Here is a 23,867-nt window from a genome sequence, read left to right on the forward strand (position 1 = left end):
AAGACATTAGATTATTATAAATTTTTTGGATTTTAAATTCAAAGATATGCAGACCTGATGTCCCTACCAGAGGACTATTTTTCAAATGGCAATTTCAGGCACTTCCGGTAACCAAAATATGAAGTGTTATATATCGCCAAAATCGAGAGGAGATGAACTTTCCAATTATGGAGTTAGTTTCTGCACAGGCATTAGTCAGTTTGAGCTACATGAGGTTTTCTATTAGATATTTTGGCAAGTAAAGGGTTTTCATCATTAGGCAAGGATATTTTGCAAGTTTGTTACAGATTAATGATGAAACAGAATCCAATCAGAAGGGATGAAGGAAGAAAGAAGTTTTTCAGTTGCACAAGATTGAATTTTAAGTGGACACTTGTCATCTTCAAAACAGATCCGAGAATTCCTTCTTGCTATATCTATCTTTTTCTTCCACTTTGTAATGGTTCCAGTTTTTGCACTGAGAAACCATTCTTCAGCATTTCTTCTTGTATTGAACAGCATTTTAAGTTTTGCAGATAGTTCTTTTCTGTTAGGTGATCTATGAGTTATTTTCTGTACATTTCATGTATTTGATTTCAAGGAAAACAAATAAAGTGCAGCAAAAGTTTGAAGTTCAGTTTGAATCTTGTCTCCTGATTATGGCTCTATTATTTCTTCTAATTTGTGATCAAAGAGCATGAATTAGGTTGCATTACATTTTGAAATGTATGTGGTTAAAATGTCTTGCTTATGGAACAAAGAACAATGTAATTGCTTGATATTTGTCACAGGGTTTGTAGATTTCATGATAGGATTTTCTGAGTATGAGATTCATTCTGTAGCAGATGTCTATTCACAAGGTGAAAGATAGATCAGGGATCTTAATGTAGAGATACGTTTGAGGTTTCCAGGAGATGTATGGTTATGATTCATTTAATTGCCCAATAGATAAGGCACTGGTCAGAGATAGGATCATTAAGTTCTATTGTTCATACTTGGGTCTTGCTGTTATCAACATATTAAATCAATTTTCCCTTTTATGTTGAAAGCTACTCAATGTTAACCCACACTTAGCTTGCCAGTTTCATGAGTTATGTTCTTAGCTAGTTCATGCTTATGATTCCTGGTTGAGTATAGAAGAAATAAGGGTTTTATCTGCTTCATATTAGATTCAGTGTATGCTTTGACAACTGGTACCATATAAAGAATCTACAGGTCTACCCGCCTAGGTTTTGCAGAGCCTGAAGTAGAAGAAGGGTCATGCCTTATAGTTGGTCTGGTGTCTAAATGGATGTGTTGATAATGGGAGTTAGCTGCCCCTAGATGCATCTTTTTCTCATTAGGGTAATTGGAAATAAGTAACATTTTCAAACACCAACACCACCTAGAGCTAAAAAAATAGATAGTTTGATCCCATAAAAAATAGTGAGGGATATTTGGTAGCTGGCAACTTTGTACTAACCAACATTATGAATTTTAGCATCATTCGAGATGGCATTACAAAATCAAAATTGAGTAAGATCTCCAAAAAGTTAGAGAGGTTATTGTAGGTCTCCAAAACATGGTCTTATAGGACCTAGAATCATATCCATACCTCATACAAGCTTTGAGATATGCCCCATAAAAGATCACTATGCTTGGTGTGCCCAAGAACATTTGAGCACTCAATGGGATAGAATGAGCTTGGGGCTAGGGTTTACCTAGCCACCTAGAGTAAACAAAATAGATAGTTTGATCTCATGATGAATGGTGATGAAGATTTGGTAGTTGACAACTTTGTAATAGCTAACACTATGAGTTTCAGCATCACTCGAGATGGCATCACAAAATCAAAATAGAGTAAGATCTCCAAAAATCAAGAGAAGTTATTGTAGGTCTCTAAAACATGGTCCTATAGGCCCTATAATTGCATCCATACCTTAGATGAGCACAAAGATATGCCCCATCAAAGATCACTACCCTATGGCATTTGGTGATCCTTAGGGATGTTTTAGTTTGACATGCCCAAGAATGTTCGAGCACTCAACGGGATGGGACAAGCTTGGGACTAGGGTTTAATTGACTACCTAGAGCTAAAAAAATAGATAGTTTGATCCCACAATGAATGATGAGGCAGATTTGATAGTTGGCATTTTTGTACTAGGCAACACTACAAGTTTTAACATCACCTGAGATGGTATCACAAAATCAAAATGGAATAAGATCTCCAAAAAGTGAGAGAGGTTATTGTAGCTCTCTACAACATAGTCCTATAGGACCTAGAATCACATCCATATCTCACACAAGCTCTGAGATATGCCTCATCAAAGATTACTACCCTATGGCATTTAGTGACCCTTTGTGACATTTTAGCTCAGCATACTTGAGAACATTTGAGTGCTCAACAAGATTGGATGAGCTTGGGGCTAGGGTTTACCTGGCTACCCAGAGCTAAAAAAATAGAAAATTTGATCCCATGATAAATAGTGAGGGAGATTTAGCAGTTGGAAACTTTGTACTAGCTAACACTACGAGTTTTAGCATCACCCAAGATGGTGTTGCAAAATTAAAATGGAGTAAGATCTCCAAAAAGTGAGAGAGGTTATTGCAGGTCTTTGTAACATGGTCCTATAGGACCTAGAATTGTATCCATACCTCACACAACCTTTGAGATATGCCCTGATTTAGCATGCCTAAGAATATTTGAGTGCTCAACAAGATAACACGAGCTTGGGGCTACGGTTTACCTGGCCACTCAGAGCTAACCGAATAGACAGTTCAATCCCATGATGAATGATAAGAGAGATATGAGCAAGATACGTATGCCTAGGCCACTTTGTGCAAGACATGAGCAAAAGCTGCTAATTAGGAAAAATTGAGTCTTTTTTATTTTTTGGTCAAGATAGCCTAGGAATAGGTGTTTTTAGTTATTTTTTAATAGTTTGGAACCTTTTCTAGGTCCTAGAAGTGAAATATGGTGAACTTTGCATTAGTTGCACTTTTTGTGCAAAATTGTGAAAGTTGTAAAAGTTGCTTAAAAAGGAAAATCTGATTGGAAACCTTCTAAACTCCAAAAAAAATTTTCCCATGCTCATATACTTGAGCATGGATAGTTACAACTTTTGAAACTTCCGTTTGCAACTTTTTTGCAAAAATTGCAAAAGTTGCTCAAGCAACTTTTTGAGCAACATTGCAACTTTGCATTTATAGGACTTAGGAAGCCAAGATACTTAAGCTGGTCATGATCCCTCAAAGTTCTCATTGAAATATATTAATAATATTAACAGAACAAAAAAAAACCTCATTGCCATCTTTAAATCGAGACTTCAACTTAAATGGAGATTGTCAATTCCCAAACATGTCTCAGTCAAGTAGATGACTAGTTTACAAAGCAACCAGTAGGAAACAGGGTTGTGAAAATGAACTCAATTCTTAGGAAGGCTCAACAACACTAAAATAACTTATTTCCAAATCTTCAATCCTTCACCAATTCCCAAACTCCTACCATTCACAAATCAACATGCTACAAGAGGTCAAATCCTTTATGGTACTTGACCTAGGGCTTGATTGGAAGAATTACGAAACACATCCTCCAGTCTTGAAACCTTGGAATATTAAAAAGGACCCTACTAACTACCATTTCTCAAGTGGCCATGAAATTTCAACCAAGGAAATTGCAGTTAGAGGCCCATTTTTGCTGTGTGCACCAAAATGTTGTCCTAAAAACCTAGTTTCACTAAAAATGCACTAACTTGAGTTAGAAAACATGTAGAATGATGAGACTAGAAGAAAGAGAAATTTTATTCAAGGATCTATCTCAAAAATCTATCACATTTGGTCTGAAAGTCTATACATTTTGTATAGCATGCAAACAATAGTAAAATTTACTTGAAAACTAAATTTCTTTCTTTGCAACTTCTTCCAATCTGTATATTAATACCCTCCAGACCTCACAAATGAGTTATATATATCTTCTATATATTTTTTAATTATTAGAACCAATATTTTAATAGTTATAACCCTTTTCCCACTAAGTTGCAAATTTGAGTAACTTTTACAACTTTCAACAATGCAACTTTGCACAAAAAGTGAAATTTTTACATTTTTCACTTGATTCCACTACTAAGAGTTGGAAAATGTTCCAACATACCTAAAACCAACTAAAAACAACTCAGTCTTGGGATTTCATGATGAAAAACATAAAAAATACCAAATTTTCCTAATGAGAAACTTTTTCTTATAAATTGCATAAAGTGCCTTAAGCATACAAAATGGTGTCTTTCTTTGACAACCATGGACTTCTCATCCAAGGGTTGTTTATTCTAGCCTAGGTAGGTAAAAAAACATGAAAACCAAAATATAAACCAAGTTCCTTGGTGCTTTGCACCATGAACATAACCCCAAACATGAATGAAAAGAGAACAATGACCATGGACACAATGAGATTGGTGAAATGTAGAAATTAAACTCTTTGTGTTTGCAAGTTTGCAATAGATGGCATCCAATGCCCATACTACCACACCCAAGTCCAATTTGAAGTTTTCATTTATTTAGATGAAGTGCTATAGAATGTCATTTTCACAATGTTTCTGATGTAGAGCTTACAACCTTCTTTCACCAAAAGCTTCCTAAGTGCCTAGTAGCACCCAACCCACTGGAAGATGCCAATCAGGCTTACCAACCTTTACCCAATGCTGACCATTGTCTCTCCAAGTGGACTCCACTTTTGTTAGGTCTTTCTCCTTCTTTAGGGCTATTAGCAAACTTGGGTCAATTATAAGTTTTAGGGACGCTAGCCCTCAATTAGGCCAAATAAGGAAAAATGTGAAATTTGGTTTCCGAACTCCAAACTTAGGCTAGGATCAACATCACTAAGCTCATACCATAGTGATTCATGCACTTTTATGGTTCTAACACCCCTAAAAGACCAAATTACTAAAATCAGGCCTAGAAATCCTAGTGGGTCAATTTTTCAATTTTCTATGGCTAACTTCCAAACTTTGCAAATGAGGTATCAAAAAAAAAAAAAATTTAAATACCCTTTACTAGGTTCTTGAAGATCCAAAATATCTTGGGTTGGACCTACTCCAACATGTCCTAACTCCCACTTGGTTCACAGACCTAATAGGCTTAATTAGGCTAGCTTTCCAAAGAAAGTTTTAGGAAATGGGTTCATAGAACCAACATAGCTACATGGAACTATTCCTCCCCATGTTGCATATCCATTTCACCCTTTTCCTAGGTCAAATCAGTTGGTTTGGAAGTCTAAGCACCACTTCTCCTACAAATTTGGGCTGAACACATAGGGATATTTAGTGTAGGGCCTACTGGTAAAAATATGAAACCTTCTCCTCCAGGCTTGAAACTCTACCATATCAAATTACACTCCTCTAACTTGCATCCCTCCAAGTGGCATCAAATTCGAACCGTGGGATTGCAAGTTAGAGGCACATGTTTGCCAAAACCCTCGAATTCAGCCCGAAACAAACAACTTCAACAAAAAATGCAATAACTTGAACAAATGGAAAGATAAATCTTTCAAACCAAAAGTAAATGAAGTCTAGTTCATCAAGCTATCCAACCATGTCAACTGATCCCTTCTCCCAATCTATACACCACAAAAAAAGTGAAAACGATAGAAAATTAGAGTTTTATTCATGCAAATGTTCGCTAGTCCGTACCATCATGTTGTCCTTTCCATGTACAATATATTTAAACATCTCCTCTATGTCTTCAATGATCATAACCTTATTTCAAATGGTTATGCCAATGTACAACCATTTTTAAAACCATATTGTAAAGTTGTTAGCATTTTTGCAATTTTGCTTGACAATTTTTGCAATTTTTGACAATTTTTGACAACTAACTTCCTATACACCTAGGACATGACCAAATGACCCTAAGGACCATTAAAAACTTATAAGGAACACAAAAATCCTATTTGCATATCAAAACCATCAAAATTTCTTATTTTTGACCCATTTGTACAATTTGGCACTTTGGCTTACAATGACACCTACAACCCAACCTTACATTTTGGTCTTATTACAAGATTCTTATTAACATTCAAAATCCAAAACTAGGACCACTATCCATTTGCCTCAGTGCCTTACACCAGTTTCCTTCAAGCAAATTGATGTAACCATTCCCTTTTTGTTCTAACTATGACTTGGGGATGGATTATTAGCATGTATCATATGTAATTATGCATACTAATGTAGGGAACAGTTAGTGAATGTAGATGATCATCCAACTAGACAAGTTTGGAGTGCTTGGGTGCATGAAAATGCATTAAATTTAATACCATACGTATAAAAGTGAGATATATACCTAAAGAAGGCCATAGTTTTATGTTAAAAAGTCAAATTAATCATCATAAACATGGTTTAGGATCAACTAATAGGTCTTGGAAGTGATTTCTTGGTCAGATTTGAAGAGGCCCTAGTTTTTGGCCTTATTTGGTGAGGGTTTCATAAAAAGCACATATAGAGAGTTGATAGGTTCAATAAAATTAAATAATCCTCATTTTAGGATAATATTAAGATACTTTACCAAGTTTTATGGTTGGGGGATAATTATTCCATATAGTTCCTTTGTAAATGGAGGGGTTTTTATGCCTAAAAAGTGGCTCATAGTGTAACAAAAGAGACTTGGTTTAAAACAACAATACCTAATATTTTTATATGTTATATAAAATCCAAATGGGTATCCTAATATTCAATTTATTTTCTTGATGTTATTGGAAAATGTGCAAAAAATACAAGAGGACAACATTTGAGGGCTAATTGGGGCTTCCAGGCCTAGTATGTTGGGATGATTGGTTTACCTTAGAGATAGGCTCTTCGTATTTGGTAAACTGGTTATTTTTTGTGTATTAGGGTATTCTAAACCAATATATTACTAAGAAGTCTTTGGATAAGTCATTTACCTACTTTGGGAAACTTAAGCCTTAAGGTTGCATTCGAAAACCTTTCGAAAAACACATTGTTCGGAATATTTTCTCATAAAACTTGGAAGGGACCATCTTTCTCTACATTAATTTGCCTAAAAGTTTCTATAAATAAGATATGTAATCATACCCTAAAGACTTGATTGCAAGTGTAGAAGAGATACAATATGTAATTGGGTCCTAGAGCTACATTACAAGTTGTAAGTTCAATACATGTTGATATGTAGTCAAGTCTCAAATACTTAACTATGATTGTGTTAAGAGGGTGATATGAAATTAGGTCTTCAAGACTAGATTGTAGGGATGCAAGACTTAATCCAATGAAATATGAATATGCTTAAAGAGCTTGCAATCAATTCCTAGAGACTTGATTACAATACATGCCTATTAACATAGAAGGATGACTTATTGGTTGGGTCTTAAGGCTTGCCAACCACTTAGGCATGAGAAAACTTGCAATCAAGTTTGTGAGACCCAATTGAATTTTGTTAATGCATGTAACTTATGACTTGTAATTAATGTCAAGGACCTTGACTACATATGAGAGCTAAGACAAACTATTCACATGTTGAGATTCAAATATCAACTTATACACTAATAACTATGAGGATAATGCAAGGGTATTCCAAGACATAAAAAAAGGGCCTAAGTGATGCAAGTGGTAGGGTACTAACAAGGTACTAATAGGGTACTTGCACCTTAACAAAAAATATTTCTTAATACAAGAAACCTACACCAGACATGGAAGCAAGAACTTAGACTCGAGAAATGATGTTCTTACATTAGCATAGGCATATGGACTGGAATTGAAGACCCCAAAATGAGAAAAGGACATAGTTCCTTCATTAACCTCTTAGATTCCTGGTAGCCCAAGGAATGAGACTTAGGTCTGCAACCTATACACTTAGCATGAAAAGAAAATACTAACACCAAGATTACTTCCTATTTCTAATGTACTATCAGATTCCAAAGTGGAGAGATCCCATTAGCAAGCAAATTATCAAAACCCATGGGGACAACATTTAGACACAAGGGTTAATTAGGAAACATTTAGAAAGGAGGTACCATTTAAACATGTGATAAAAACATGAGACCAATTGGAGATTTTGAGGAATGATCCAAATATGCTGATTATCAAGTTATAGACCATAATATGGAGTTTTGAGGCCTTAAAATGTTGGGACAACAGGTTTGTGTATTGATGCATACAAGGTATATGCATCTAGGGCATCATGTTTCTTCCTTCTACCTACATCTTATCACCTAAAACCAAAATCATCTTAAAGTGCATTAAAAATACAAGGATTCCACCAAAGGCCATCATTTTCCTATTGTGGAATCTCACATTATATCTTGATTTCAATCAAAGCCCTTGAAACCCTTGAATTTTGGGTTGTCAGCACTAAAATAGGAATAAATTGATTTCTACAATGTTTCAAGACCTCAAACCAATATAATTTGAAAGGTTATTCAAATATATATCCAACCACATGAACCATAGATCCCTAGGCATCTGTACATGACTGTACCATGCAGAAAAATAGACCAAAATGAAAAAAACAAGGTTCTTTTTATTGATTTTAATGCCAAGAATGTACATTGTACCTTCCACCCACCTAAAAGGGCTATATGAAGGTCTTCCCCAACTGATCCAACCATATTTAAAAGTTTGTGACCATTGGAGGAAAGATTAGAAGCATTTTTGCTTAGTTATGCAAAAAGTTGCAAAGTTGCATAACAACTTTTGCACTTTTAATGCATTTTTTTACATTTTAGAGCCTAAAAGGCATTTTAACCATTCAAATGAGTCTATATTGAACCAACAAAACTAATAGACCCTAGATTATAAGTATATGTATTCAAATTACATAAATTGTGCTCTTGTGACCTCATTGAGCAACGAGTTTATAATATACCCAAATTGCTAATGGGCCACACAAAAGGGTTAAAGGTGAACCTAAGAGTCTAGGATAAATGTCTTATTGAAAATATATAAAATAAACTTTGAAAAAGGTCATAAATGACCCAAACACCCTCATTTCATCATTCCATGTGAGAGTACTCCTACACCACTAAGAGACATGGGCCACAATGCAAATGGATTTTTGTGTAGATTTATACTTAGTTCTTACCAAGAAAAAATCAAGAGCAACATATTGAAAGGTTATGTTAAACAAAAATAATGTTGATGATGACATTCAATTACTTTTGAACCATTTTAAAGAAAGTCAGATCTCAATATATTTCATTATTTAAGATAAAACAATATGTGCATTGTTCAATTCACTTGCTTCATATGTTCTTTACTCTTTTCTATCCTTGCCTATATAATCCAAACTTGTACTACATGCAAAATACTTTCTAACACTTCCAACTTGTTAAATGGGTTATCCCTTAGTGATTCCATGCTAGGGACCCTTCCCCAAGCTAGAGACTTATCCCTTAAGTTGCTCATTTACCTATTTTAAGGTATGCCTTGAATTTTAGGCCAATTAGTGAATCTTCCAAACACATTGTGACTTCCTACACCCTAGCTATCACACCTAGGTCTAATGGCCCTTATTGATGCAGAGCACACAACCTACTTTTGCCACTTGGTTCTTAAGCATCTAAGGGTACCAAAACCCACTTCAAGATGATGTCTTGGTTACCAGCCTTTTCCAAATGATGAAATTTACTAATCCAAGTGGACTCCACTCTCCTTAGGTCCTTCCCTTTTCCTAGGGCTCTTGGCAAACTTGGATTAACATATGGCTTTAGGAACACTTGCCCTCAACTAGGCCAATTAAGGCAAAAGAAGTAAAAATGTTTCAATACTTCAAACATAGACTTGATTCATAATTTCTTGGACTAGACCACTAGGATTCATGCAATTTCAAGGTCCCAACACCTACAAAGGATCAATGTCCCTAACTTAGGCCTAGAAATTCTAGTAGGTCAAAATTTAGTTTTCCTTGGAGAACTTCCAAAATTTCCAAAGGACAAGGCCAACTTATAACCTTTTCAAATACCTTTTACCTAGTTCTTGAAGACTCCAAAGGATCAAGGGCTAGCTCCATTCCAGCATACCCAAACTCCACTTTAGTCCGCAAACCTAATAGGCCTAATTAGGCTGGGTTTCCAAAGCAAGTGCTTGAAGATGGGTTCATTGAATCAGTTAAACCCAATGGAACTCTTCCTCTTATTAATAATACTCCATTTCACCCTTCACCTACATTCAAACAATTAGTTTGGAAGCCTAAATGCCACTTCTCCTTCAATTCATCGCTAAACACATAGGGATGTTCAACCTAGGGCCAGTTGGTAAAAATATCAAACCAATTCCTCTAGGTTTAAAAATCTATCATATTAGAGTACACTCCCCCAACTTAAATCCCCCAAAGAGACATTAAATTCCAACAATTAGTTTTCAAGTTAGAGGCACATGCTTGCCAAAACCCTTGAATTCAAGCCCAAATAATCAACATTCACAAAAACTGCAATAACTTATGCAAATGAAAAGATATAACCTTCAAACCAAATGAAAATGAGACCTAGTTAATTAGAAAATTCAACCATGATAGCTAATATCTTTCACCAATCCATACACATTTTTACAACTCAAAAAAATAGAGAAGAAGGTAGAAAATCTGAGTTTTATTCATGTAAATCTTCACCAGTCTGCACAACTATGTTGTCCTCTCCATGTACAACATTTTTAAACATGTGTTCCTTGCCTCCAATAGGAATAACCATCATCCAAATGGTTATGCCAATGTTCAAAGTCCTTTTCAATTATTTAGCAAGAAAAGTTTTCATTTTGCATTTTTTTTGCATGACAACATTGACAATTTTTCTTTAATAACCTCCTAGACACCTAAATCTTTGCCCAAAGACCCCAAGGAATTTAAATCTATATAAAGACCTAAAAAATCCTTATTGCATACAAAATAACTCAAATTCCTCAAATTTGACCTTTCATTCAATTTGGTATCTTGGCTTATAATGACACCAAGGATCCAATTGACCACTCTTTCTCTCTCCCTCTCTCCCTATTCAATCTAATGAACCAACTAGAGCTACTCTACATTTTAATGTCTCAAGTATTTCCTTGTACTCTGACTTGCAAACTTTCCAAAGAGTCTTATTATGTGGTTTTCCACCATATTTTATCATGTAGACATGTGATGTGACAACAAGGTTTGAACAATGAAGAATCTTCCTCTTTGTTTTTCAATCCTCAAATAACCACAAGTTAGGGTTCTTCATAGAATATCATCTAAGCCATGTGCTGGTTACAACTACCACACTAGTATGGTACTCTAAACCTTAACCACTATAACTATGTGATCTAATTTTTGTTTGGCTTGGACACAATGACACAAATAATAATATGTCCCTTCTTCATTGTCTTCGGGTGCAATAACAACAAAAACATGGCCTACAATAATAAATGTACAAAATGCAATCATTAATTCAAAAAATACTTAGGTAAAAGTTATAAAGTTACATTTTAAAATTACAAATATATATAAATATATATATTATGAGGTTGCACTAGATCAAACAAGTAGTCAAAGTCAATAGACAAATCCATCTCTATAGCTATCAATTGGGTCCAAAACCCATATATCCCACTTGTCCACCCATTTAGTCAACTCATAATCAGCCCAATTTTCCTTTGCACATGATGGACAATAGCATGCCATTTTCATATGTGGATACTCCATGAACCTACATTAGAGATTCTAAAAGAGTGCAACTCACTTGATCCTATTAGTGTGCAACAATCCCCATATGGTGAAATATTAGTATTATCTATCAACCAAAAAAATCTACAAGCCATAGACTCACCTTCCTTACCTGGACCCATTGTAGTGTTACACCACTAGACGATGGATTTTGCATTTGTCAATATTGCTCCATCTAAAGTTCTTCATGAGCTAAGGCTCTTTTGATGCATGTGCCTACACCATCATGCTGTCCCTTTCCATAACCAACTTCTATGAAATTCCAAATATATTGAATTCTACACAAGCTATGCATCTTGCTCAACCAATAGAATATCTATGCATTCTTGAATTGAGATGCACAATTGTTTGACCAAATAATGTGTTGATGATATGGTATGCCTCTGTTAACCAAATCTCTGTAAAATAGTTGAAAAAAACCATGTACAAACTCTATAGAATGTGATCAATCATCGCTAATGTAAAAATGGTACTCCCTCAAGATCTTCCTATCATCCTCTATACTTGTAGGTGAATGCACGAATGTTATGTGAACAAATATGAAAACTTATCGAGAAGTATAATACTTTTCTTGCACCTCATTTTGTAGTTGTAGTCTGTAATCCTCTATGAAGTCTACAATCAAAACAATGGTATCCAGTGGAAACGTATCCTTGAACAACTTGAATTGCAAATCCAACCATTCGAGCTCTATGTGTATTCCTTGCATACTTGCAAATAATATTTTCACAAAAAATCTTCTTGAAATCATACACTAGAATCTTTTCAATGACTAAATCACATCTTTTACCCTGTTTTCCATCTTTTAGAGCATATGTCACTATCTTAATTTTTCCATAATCTACTATTTCATTTCTAATTACATGTATACTATCCATATGTTCACAAGTTGATAAAAGTTGCAAGGAACCACAAAATGAGCATGTACCATCCAAGCATGATGTCTTGTAAAATTTTTGGTTGTCCCGTATTTCCTACAAAATTTTGGATATGAATTCCTTGAAGATCTTGGTGGCTCATTCATGTCACAATCCTGCAAAATAAACTTAGAATGCAAAAACACACATATATGCTTTAAAACATCAAAACGGTTAGAAAATTCAATAGGTATCCTACAACAACAAGTTGTGCATGTGTTATTTATCTTCACATAAAAAGGTTTACCCATCTCAAAAAATCTTTGACTTATTTGAATTTGAGGATACATACCAATTAATTTTGCAAAATATTGTGTCTGAGTTGAGTCCAAAAAATGTTTGGCATGTGGGTCACGGTTTTCGCTACCAATCCTCCTTCTTACAATATCTCTTTGATTAGTAGAAACATGTGTTATTTTTTTAAAATATTTGATCAATGATTTCAAAGCTTCACTAATTTCTTTATCCTTTCATGGTAGTCTATCACTAAATGTCCACAACTCATTTTTTGTTGGACCTTCCAATCTCTCACACCTTAGCATGGCTCTCCTTAGAGTACCTCTACTGATTTTCAATGTTTTGTTTGTCTTTCTCTTGTGTCAAGCTTTCTTCATTTGGGTACTTACTATTGTCGATGTAAGTACTCATCTTGTGATATTACTATCTTTGGTGTGTGATTTAGAACCCACTTTGTCATAAGCACTCATTAGATTCTTTACAATACTTTTTTCATTTGAATCATCCACCATTCTTAGCACAAGAATATTCATGATGAACCTAAATTTCAAATTCCTCATCACTTCAACAAATAATTGGCATTAATCTATATTATTTAATTATTCAAAGAATAATCTCCCAATACAATTAACTTTTCTTTGTCAAGTACGCTTGCTAATCTTGTCAGGAATTGATTTCAAAATGTTAGTATCAATATCAATCAAATATTTTGGTCTTCTAAAATGAATTCTAGAAGGTGTTATAATCTCTTCCATTCCCTCAAAATTTTGAACATAAACATAAGGTTGAGTGTTTTGCATACTTTGAACTGAAGATGATGTGCCTTGGCAATAAGATGCAAAAGATGGAATATCACCTAATTGATATGTTGGCATTGTGCCTTCAACATGACATGATGGAGTGTGTACATCATCAAATCTACAAATTAGTGTCTCTTCAACATGAGAGGATGATGTGACTCCAACATTGGAAGATGGTGTAACTTCACAAATCAATTGTCTTCTTGAGTGTAATAGTCTCACTTGTTCTCTTTGTCTTTCCAATTCTTCCTAGTTCTTGTTCCTCTTCGAAAGTTAGTTCTTCATTATTGCTTTGTAATTTTCTTTATTCACATAGTATTTTCATTTTATCTCTTTTAATTTCCAAATCTGTCTCCCTCTCTTCCTTTGCTTAAGTTGTTGGTTTCTTCCTTGGCATGATGATGATTTCTATATGTCAAATTATTCAAACATCTAAATTACTTACAATTTATAAATTACAAATCATTCAAAAACATATAAAAATTAAAATTATTTCAATGAATACATAATATATATTAAACAACTTGCCAAATTTATAACCATTTCCAAATAACAATTCATTCAAACATACAAATTTCAATGAATTCACTATATATTAAACAACATGTCAAATTATAATCAAATTTGTCTCTATATATCAACAAACAATATTTAAAAAGGACTGCACTAAGTTTTCCATAGAAATAATATTCAAAAGTCTTCAAATAGAATATCCACTGATTGAATTTGGTGTTTGCTAGCTTCAAAAAGTCTTCAAATAGTGATTGCTAGCTTCCAACACCTTGAAACCCATGCTTTCTATAAGAACAACAAAATACACAACAGACAAAAAGAAAAATATGGATCAATAGCGACCCAAAATTTCTTTATGACCATTTTTTGGTGATTTCACATAGTGCATACACACTACAACATGTACCCACTATAAAGTGCATATGTACTATGTGAAAATAAATCTCTCCCTAGCTCACCATTCCCAATCCCCTACTCTCCCTCCCCCTCTCTCTCTCTCTCTCCCTATTCTCTCTCTCCTCTCTCATCCACTACTCTCTCACTCTCTCTCCTCTCCCATCCCTTACTCTCTCTCCCTCTCCCTCTCATACTCCCTCTCCAACTGCCTACTCTCTCTCACTCTCTCTCTCCCATCCCCCACCCTCTCTCACTCTCTCCTCTCCCATCCTCTACTCTCTCTCACTCTCTCTCCTCTCCCATCCCCTACTCTCTCTCACTCTCTCTATCCTCTTCCATCCCCTACTCTCTCTTGCTCTCCCTCTCCTACTCCCTCTCCCACCACCTACTCTCTACCCCATCCCTTACTCTCTCTCTGAATCTACTCTCTCTGAAGCTACTCTCTCTCTCTCTCACCCCTCTCCCATCCCCTACTCTCTCTCTCTCTCCCACTCACATACTCTAATCCCCCTCTCTCTCTCCCTGTCCCTCTCCCACTACCTACTCTCTCTGTCTCTCCCCATCCCCTACTCTCACTCTCTCTCTCTCTCTCCCATCTCATTCTGTCTCTACCACCCCCTACTCTCTCTCACTCTCACACTCTCTCCCATCCCCTACTCTCTCTCTTACACACACTCCCATCCCCCTCTCTCTCCCTCTCCAACTCCCTCTCCCACCACCTACTCTCTCTCTCCCATCCTCTATTCTCTATCTCTCTTGGGCTACTCTCTCTCTCCTGTCCCATCCCCTGCTCTCTCTCTTTCACACACACACACACACACACACACACACACTCCCATCCCCCCCTCTCTCCTCTCCCATCCCCTACTCTCTAGATCTCTCACACACACTCCCATCCCCCTCTCTCCTCCTTCTCCCCCTCTCCCACTCCCTATCCTACCACCTACTCTCTCTCTCTCTCTCTCTCTCTCTCTCCCTCCCTCTATACTCTCTCTCTCTCTCCCATCCCCTAATCTCACTCTCTCTCCCATCCCCTACTCTCTCTCATATTCTCTCCCATCCCCTACTCTCACTCTCTCTCTCTAATCTCATGCTCTCTCTACCACCCCTACTCTCTCTCACACTCTCACACTCTCTCCCATCCTCTACGCTCTCTCTTACACACATTCCCATCTACCCTCTCTCTCTCTCTCCCTCTCCCACTCCCTATCCCACCACCTACTCTCTCTCTCCCATCTCCTATTCTCTCTCAGGGTACTCTCTCTCCCCTCTCCCATCCCTTACTCTCTCTTTCACACACCCACACACCCACACACTCCCATCTCCCCCCTCTCTCTCTCCTCTCCCACTCCCTACTCTCTAGATCTCTCACACACACTCCCATCCATCCTCTCTCTCTCTCCCTCTCCCACTCCCTCTCCCACTGCCTACTCTCTCTCTCTCTCTCTCTCTCTCTCTCTCTCTCTCTCTCTCTCTCTCTCTCTAACTCTCTCCCTCTCTACTATCTCTCCAATCCCCCACTCTCACTCTCTCTCCCATCCCCTAATCTCTCTCTACCACCCCTACTCTCTCTCACACTCTCACACTCTCTCCCATCCCCTACTATCTCTCTTACACACTCCCATCCCCCTCTCTTCCTCTCCCATCCCCTACTCTCTCTTTCACATACACACCCATCCCCCTCTCTTTCTCTCTCTCTCTCTCCTCTCCCATCCCCTACTCTCTCTCTCTCTCACTTGCTCTCCCTCTCCTACTCCCTCTCCCACCACCTACTCTCTCTCTTACTCTCTCCCTCTCTCTAACTCTCACTATCTCCCTCTTTACTCTCTCTTTGGTAGCCCCTACTCTCTCTCACATTCTCACTCCCTCACATCCCCTACTCTCTCTCTTACACACATTCCCATCCCACCTCTCTCTCTCCCTCTCCCACTACCTCTCCCATTGCCTACTCTCCCTCTCCCATCCCCTACTCTCTCTATGACTACTCTCTCTCTCCCCTCTCCCATCCCCTACTCTCTCTCCAACTACTCTCTCTCCCCTCTCCCATCCCCTACTCTCTCTCTTTCACACACACACACACACACTCCCATCCCCCCTCTCTCCCTCTCCCACTACCTACTCTCTCTCAGGTTACTCTCTCTCTCTCCCCTCTTCTATCCCCTACTCTCTCTCTCTCTCTCTCTCTCTCTCTCTCTCTCTCTCTCTCCCTCCCTCTCCCACTCTGTCTTCCACCACCTACTCTCTCCTTCACATCCCCTACTCTCAATCTCTCTCTCCCGTCCTGTACTCTCTCTACCACCCCTAATCTCTCTCACACTTCATCTCTCTCTTATCCCATACTCTCTCTCTCTCCCCTCTCCCATCCCCTACCTTCTCTCTCTGCCAAACCTACTCTCTCTCACACCCTCACAGTCTCTCCCATGCCCTAATATCTCTCTCCCTCTCCTACATTCTACTCTTTGTGTGATCCCCTACTCTTAATCCCTCTCCCATCCTATACTCTCTCTACTACCCATACTCTCTCTCACACTTCCTCTCTCCAATACCTTACTCTTAATCTCTCTCTCCCATTCCCTACTCTCTTTGCAACCCCTACTCTCTCTCTCACACTTCCTCTCTCTCCCATCCCATTCTCTCTCTCTACCACCCCTACTCTCTCTCACTTCCTCTCACTCCCATCCCCTACTCTCTCCCTCCCCTCTCCCATCCACTACTCTCTCTCTCTCTCTCTCTCTCTCTCTCTCTCTCTCTCTCTCTCTCTCTCTCTCTCTCTCCTTCCCTCTCTATGCACTATTTAGGTCTCAATAGTGTGTGTCCACTAAAGTGTACACACACTATTAAGAATAAAATTTAAAAAGCTTTAAATAGCATGTGCATGCCATAGTGTACATGTGATATTCGAAGCTTTCCATTCTACCAAGCCTAACGCTTGGTTTTTCCTTAGGGATCCAACCCAAAGGTTTAGAGTCTATAAACTGGTCTGAGACATGTTTTGTTGCAAACATTCAAAAAATGATTGATTTTTCTTGTGTACTCTCCTTCAAGTTTCCTTGTGGTTGAGCATCGATAAAATCAGATTACATGAAATTATAGGTCTCTGTGTTAGCTATATAACCATATAATTTATTTTTTATTTGAACTATTTCAAGCCTTTCATCTATAATTTCATTTGAATGTATGCCCATTTTTTGTCAAAAACCAACATGTACTAATTGGGCTATAGGTTTTAGCTCATTCATCGAATTTCACAACTTAGTTTTTTAGAAACTAGACCCCATTCTGCACACTTTGAAAAAAAGAAGTTTTGATTTTAGATTAGTTTTCAATCATTTCTAGGGGGAGCACACAAGTATTTCATGTTTTTGGGATGTGTCTAATTAAAAATTCATTAAAAAAATACACATGATAAAATTACCCAAAAAATCTGGGATAAACTACATAGTGTTAGGTAACCTTTGACCAGAGTGATTAAAGAATTTTTGTGGCCCCGTTTTTTGAGGACCTAAAAGTAAACCATTTTGAAAATAAATTAGTAGTTTAGAAACTAGATTTAAAGGACTGCTACTTTGTTTGTGTCATATCTTAAAATCTTGAGCATAACTATCTTCAAATTCTTGTTGAAGTTCATAAATTTTTGATTTCAGAAAAAAGGTGTCCACTTATACACCCCTTTCGGCACCACAACTTGGTGCACTTACCCACATCTAGTGTTATTTACTTGAATAGTGGATTTCTAATGAATTGGCTAAAATAGATCTTCCATTCTTCATTGTCCATTATTTGTAAAATCCCACACATTCATTTTCAAAAGATGATATGCAAATTATGTCCTTGCAAACATCCTCAAACCTTGGCATAAAAGTTCACATGCAATATTTTTTTGTAATTCAATCCCTATAACAAGTTATTATGTTTGTAAGCCTTTTATGATCACTCATACCATTTATGTCAAAGTGATTCAAACAACCAAATTTTTCTATTTATAATAAAAATGCAACATTTTGTTATGGCAAGTCAGGTCACAAAGTGGCCCAACTAAAAAAATAAAACTTAATCACCTGACTCTTCAAAATGATCCATTGAGCTTGTTGTATTGATTTGATTCAAAATTGATCATGGATTGGTCAATTAAAAATCATCTCTTACCTTTTTTGAAACTTGTCTATTTTGTGCCAAGAGGCCTCATAACTGGCCTTAAATATTGACCAAATCAAGTAACTTAGGCCTACCATTTCAAAATCTCATTCAATGATCCATGTACTTTAACCCTACCAAATTTCATCTCATGATAATCTTCTAGTTGGAAAATTTAAATCGTCAAATTTGCATACTTCAAACTATCTTACATATGTATTTGGCTTCAAAAATAAGCCAAATAGTCTCTTGAATATTTTTTCTCTATTTTCATTCACATGCTAATTATATAGGACACAATGATCTTCTTTTTATTCTTATATTGTACATCCAAATTAATTCCAAAAGACTTAGAACTTTTGGACAAATAAGGCTAATATGGTTAGTTTAGATGGATTGGTGAATGAAGAGCTGTTAAGGATGAGTGTCTTTTTTGATCTTGAGGTATGATAGGAGAACTAGGAGTGGAATTAGGAGATGGAGGAGAATAAGCTACCAATATGGATGGAAGGTTTGAATGCTTTGGCTTTAATGGATAAGGATTGAGGATAGACTTAGGAGATAAAAATGGATAGTAAGTGGGGCTATCAACATCTTTAGAGTGAGAAAAGCAACCAATGTAGAAGTTGAGAAAACCAACTTTACAGTTCGTCAAGAACACCTACATGCAAAATAACGTGTTGCTGGAAGGAAACCAAAGAGGAAAAAGTGAAGCTTGGAAATCTTAGTGGAGTGAGAGAAAATTGTATTCCAAGATGTTAAAACAAGAATTACAAGGTTCAACCTATAAAGGTGAACAAAAACCTAAAGCCTAAAAAAGCTAGGTTGCACATTAATAATTAATAAAAGAATTAATTAGTAAATCACCTAAGAGAAAGCTTAAGCACTAAAGAATAATAACTTAACTAATTAAATCAATATCATTTAAGTAGTAAGAAAAAAAATAGTACTATAACACTCCCCCTTAAGCTAAGCATAGGGGCTAACCTAACCTAGCACAATTATGAAAGCATGAAATGGGTTCTAGAAACAAGCCCTAATTAGGTACCCAATACAAGGAAATCTTTGTAAACCAGAGACAAAGGAGAAAACCCAATAGGAAAATCTCCTCTCCAAAAAGAGGTAGAAAAGAGTAAGAAAAAAAGGAAATGGCCCCTGATGATGGAGCCCCTATCGAAATGATTGAACCAATGAAACTCTAATGTGGAAGAAACAAGGGCACATAACAAGGAAACCCTTGAATGAGAGGTGAAACTAGAAGGCCTAACTGATGGTCAAAGGAGAAAACATGAGGATCTTTAAAGGGAATCCCCAATGTAGGTGGGGTGAAAAGTGTGTTGATACTATCATGAAAGAGGAGATGAATGCCCTCTATAGAATTCTCAACAAGTGTAGCTGGAGGGTTAGGCAGAGATGAAGAAGAATCCTGCTAAAGAGAAAAGACCTCAATAGGATGTGGTGTGGCAATCAAACCAATGATCTTAGGAATAATACAAAGGTTTGAGTGTCTTGACTACACCACATGATGCTCTCGTAAAAGAGAAGAGTTGTGCTCCAACAATGGAGATGGTGGACCAAAGTGTGAGAAGGTGTAGAGATGGGTGGTATGATCAACTTTCCCTTTATCAATAAGGCCTCTTGTTGCACTATCCTAAATGAAGACTGAATCTGTAGTGAACTCAATTGTCTTCCCTATTCCACTATGTGTAATCTAATAAATCAAGAGAAGGTTTACTAACAGAGATGGAACATATAATACATCATTGAATGTGCCATCCTGAATGCCTATTGAACCTTTCTCGCATACTGTTAGAGCAGTGTTATTCCCCATGAGAATATGAGGAATGGGAGAAACCTCAATAGTAGAGGAGAACCCTTGAGAGGATGACATATGGTGAGAAGCACCTAAATACAGTATCCAAGGGACCTAGGAAGGTGATGCAATAGATTCTCATAATGCATGACCCTATCTAAAATCCCATGTAGATGTCAAAGGTATGGAAGAAGAATAAAAAGTAGACCCCTATGAGGTTGAAAAGGATGGAGAGGAAATAGTGCTCTTTTGAAGAAGAGCTTGTAAATCTACAATCTATTTCACATAGCCATCAAATCTCTTCTAAAAATAATGTGACTCATCATGAGGTCCCTTCCGTTAATAGGAATATGTAGGAATTTTAGTCTTCTATTTCTCCTTCTTAGAAGAAGATGATGGGCTAGCAGAGTGTTGAGAAGAGGAATCTGATATCTACTTTAGCTTTTGCTTCTGTGTACCTTGAGGTATCTTAGCAAGCAATGCCTATGATTGTGAACCTATAAGTGAATCCATTTGAGTGAGCTTGGACTACTCATGAGACAACCTATCACAAAATATCTCAAAAGAGGCCATAACATGCCATGCACCTAGTGCATCCATAGTGGAGTAGAAGGTAGAAGTGGAAATCTTATAAATACCTCAAAGCTTTGAGAGTATTAGAAAGATACACTCATCATTTGACTTTGTCTTTCTAGAAACCTATAAAATAGATCAAAGAGACTTGAACTTCATCAAGAAGTCCTCAATGCTAGTGAATGATTTAGATACCAAGGAGGTGAACTCTACATCTAACTATAGAACCCTGAATTGATTCATTGTGCCAAACAAGGTGGAAAACTTGTCCTGCATAGCACTAGGTGTGGTCAAACCATTTAGTTAAAACAAAAACCCATTTGAAATATGCAATGCAATGAGGCCCATTGCCTCATCCATCTTATTTCTTTGCATAAGAATCTCATAAGGCCTTTGTAGAACTAACAGAGCCACATCAAGGCATGACCATAACCCCTTTGCCATAAGAAATCTAGTCATCTATCTTTTCCAAGTGTGGTACTTGTGAGGTGTAAGGTAGGAGACAGAAGAGTCTGCCATTGGGAGAAGAAGACAGAACTAGAAGGGTCATTTCTAAACTAAATTATAGAAAGAAAATTGCACCCCCCCACAAAGTATAAATCTAACCCTCATATACCAAAGAAACAACTAAGGAAAGCACAAGAAAAACTAGAAGAAAATGTGAACGTTAGATGTAGAGATGTAGGAAATTAAAGCCTCTACTTAAATGCTAAAAATAGGAGCTTAAATGGCCAAATCATAAAATGAAACTAGCATCATCATATACAACTCAGAAACAACATTTTGACAATATTTCATTTTTTGAAAATGGACACTATATGCAAAAGATACGTCTAAACCAATTGCTCCTCCAAATAATAAGCTCTCTAGAAAAATACAAAAATAGGGAAAATTTTGATAGACGTATGACTCTCAAATGACTATCGATCAGAGAAAATATCTTATTACTGGAAAAATAATTTTGGTCACCAAAAAAAATTTCTAGTCATGTGTAAAACTTTTTGGTCGCTGGAAAATTTGAAAAATTGTCAGCAAAGTGACATCAATAGTTGGATTGTTGGCATCACCTATCAATGGTCAATGGGTGGTGATAGGGCAATGCTGGTAGGTGAAGGTCATGGTTAGGTGGTGTTACAACGGTGGTGGTTGTAGTTGTAGCTAGCAGGTGGTGCACCAGCAGGGGTAGAGTGGGGGTTGGGTCACAGTGATGCACGAGTGGTACAGTGGCAATACACTGGTGGTGCATTGTTGGTGTACAAAAAAAAACTTTTAAAAAGAATGGTTTTTATTTTTTTCTTGTTTTGCATGTTATATGGCCTCAAGGAGAGGAAAAAATTGTCCTCAGGGTCATTATGGCCAAAATTGACAAGTTTTATATGGATTTTGAGTGAACCAAGCCTTCTGAGTGTAATGGTGACATCCATTTTTGCTCAGAGTGCACCAAAAAAAAAAGCCTCCTCCAAATTGAACAAAAGAAACCACAAAAATTTGAGCTTTTCATCTTTGAATCATGACATCAAGATCTCGAAACTAGGTAGCAACAAGGAAACTCTAATACCATGTAGAAGTTGAGAAAACCAACTTCACAGTTCACTAAGAACACCTACATGCAAAATAACTTGTTGCTAGAAGGAAACCAAAGAGGGAAAAATAGAGCTTGGAAATCTCAATGGAGTGAGAGAAAAATGTACTCCAAGATTTTAAAACAAGAATTATAAGATTCAACCTATAAAATTGAACAAAACCCTAAAGCCTGGAAAAGCTATGTTGCACTTTAATAATTAATAAAAGAATTAATTATTAATGCACCTAAGAGAAAGATTAATCACTATAGAGTAATAACTTAACTACTATAGAGTAATAACTTAACTAATTAAATCAATATGATCTAAGTAGTAAGACAAAAAAATATTGCTCTAACAACCAAGGCCATACATAGACTCATGAGTAGCTTTGATAGGAGCAATACATTAGATAGAAGTATTTTAAGCTTGAAAAAAGTTTTGAAGTGGATACAAAGAAGTAGAACAAAAGGGTGAGGAGATAATTTGATCTTGACAAGTTCCTTTGGATAGCATAGGTATATAAATGTTCTCATGATTTTTAGTAATCTCAATGCAAATAGTGGAAATGGAAACTTCATCATACTTAGGAGGTGGGTAAGACATAGGACATGGAAGAGTAACATCTTGAAGGAGATGAAAGGGTGTTTTATCTTAGTCTTTATTTACAACTTTATTTTTTTAAGGGTCCTCTTGACATGGAGCCACTTCTAAGGACAAGGGAGAATGTGACATTTGCATGGTAGGATCTTGAGGAGATAGTAAAGGATTAGCTAAAGTATGCATAGTAATCATAGTATCACATGAAATTTGAAGACCTTTAGTCTTAGCAGCATGGAAAAGATTTTTAGTCAAGTGAAGATTAGCTTGATTTCCTTTTAGAGGTATCCCTTGAGGGTATGAATAGTCAATGTGAAAAGCATTAGTCTCTTTGTTACATGGTGTCATGTAGGAAAGCTTTGAAATTTTCTAAGAAGCATAAGTTTTGGAAGAGGTAAGGGTGTCAAGGAGACCATTACTAGATATAATTTTAGAAATATGATCTTTCTCAAGAGAAGTATCCTCATCACATCAATCAATAGAGGTTCTAGCATTAATGATCCCATCATCAACAAGATCTTGGACTTTATGTTTTAATTCTATGTAATCTAAAGTATTATGATCATTATGTTGATGATAAGCACAATAGATATCTAAGAATGGGTTTTTATTTGAGCTAGATTTAGGCAATGTGATGATCTCATTATCAAGAAGTGTTTGCAAAATAGAAACATAAGAATCCACC

Source organism: Cupressus sempervirens, chromosome 7 (genome assembly GCF_028749045.1).
Source record: "Cupressus sempervirens isolate cs-2001-9-10 chromosome 7, ASM2874904v1, whole genome shotgun sequence".
Lineage (NCBI taxonomy): Eukaryota > Viridiplantae > Streptophyta > Pinopsida > Cupressales > Cupressaceae > Cupressus > Cupressus sempervirens.